The 1,225-nt window shown below is 43.2% G+C and overlaps 1 pseudogene; it reads right to left on the bottom strand.

The window, feature by feature from the left end:
- Window positions 1-1,196, bottom strand: part of LOC102844514 — a 107,130-nt pseudogene extending 105,934 nt beyond the window's left edge.
- Window positions 1,197-1,225: the final 29 nt, after the last annotated feature.

The raw sequence follows: 1,225 nt of genomic DNA, 5'->3' as shown, positions 1-1,225 counted from the left end.
GTGGAGGAACAGCATAGGAGAAGAAGACTAGGAATGAGATGGATTGACAGAGTAACTGGGGTAATGGAGGTAAGTGTGTGAGAGTCAGAGTGGCTCACTATAGAGTAGGGTTTCAGGTTGTTGCACATAGAGTCACTATGAGTTGCAGGACATTCAATGGCACATAACAATAACATAAAATCAGTACTCTGAGGAAATAGTCTTTCTTTTGCCCATTTTTGTCATTGCATAAGTCTTTTTTCTTGTGATGGCCTTGTAGTATTTTGTAAACTTTAGTTATTAAATCCTGTCTGAAATATAGTTGTTAAATGTTTTTCCCCAGTCTGTGGGAATTATTTTCACCCAATTGGACCTTGTTCCATTCCCGAGGCAAATGAAGACATTAAGCTTCACAAGAAAAGGTGCATGTGGTGAGGCCCTACACCCAGAGTAAACATTCTCCAGTGCTTATGCGAAGAGATGGCTGAGGCTTGCCTGAAAATAGGACTCTCCATTTAAGGATTTTTGCCTTCATGGCTACAGGGTCTTCCCAGGGGACAAATAGGGCAAGAGAATTTGGGATACAGAGCTACAAGTAGGGGAAAGACTGGCATGTTTAGCTGCAAGAAAGAAGGTTGACTTGAAATCCACCCCCTTGGCCAAAAACTTCTAGAGTATAGCCTCTGGTCTCACAACACTCAACATAAAGGAGGACAATAGAGTTTGGGAGATGAGGCTAAATCAAAACGAGATTTTTTTTTTGGTGTGCCCAAGTTTATTGAAAATATTACAGCACAGCAAAAAGACTCAAACGGCTCCACGTGGTGTTTTGAAATTCATCCCAATTGTGGACTGAGTTACCTGCAGGTTGGACAGACTGCCAAAGTCCAAGAGTTTCAGCATTTCCTTAGTATCAGGATCTACTTCAATGATCTTGTGATCCAGGGCTGAAACCTCTGGTACATAATTATCTCTTCTTTCTCTCTCTCTTCCTCCCGCAGCTTAATGGAGATGCCTCTCACAGGCCCTCTCTGAATCTGCTTCATCAGAACTGTGACATAGCCTGCTATCTTGTTCCGGAGCTTCTTGCTGGGAATAATGGCAATCTCCTTGCAAACGCACTTGCTCGTGTGAAAGTCATTACCCAGGCTCGTGTAGTATTTCTCAAAGATGACCCGGGCCACCTTCTTCACGGTTTTGGTGTGAACATGGCCCATGTTGGCGGGTCTTTTGTGAAAGAGTCAAA

This window comes from Elephantulus edwardii, unplaced genomic scaffold (assembly GCF_000299155.1).
Source record: "Elephantulus edwardii isolate Elephantulus edwardi_28Jun2011 unplaced genomic scaffold, EleEdw1.0 scaffold00125, whole genome shotgun sequence".
NCBI classification, from domain to species: Eukaryota; Metazoa; Chordata; class Mammalia; order Macroscelidea; family Macroscelididae; genus Elephantulus; species Elephantulus edwardii.
Note: the sequence above shows the minus strand (reverse complement) of the source record. Positions and strands in the feature narration are given on the sequence as shown.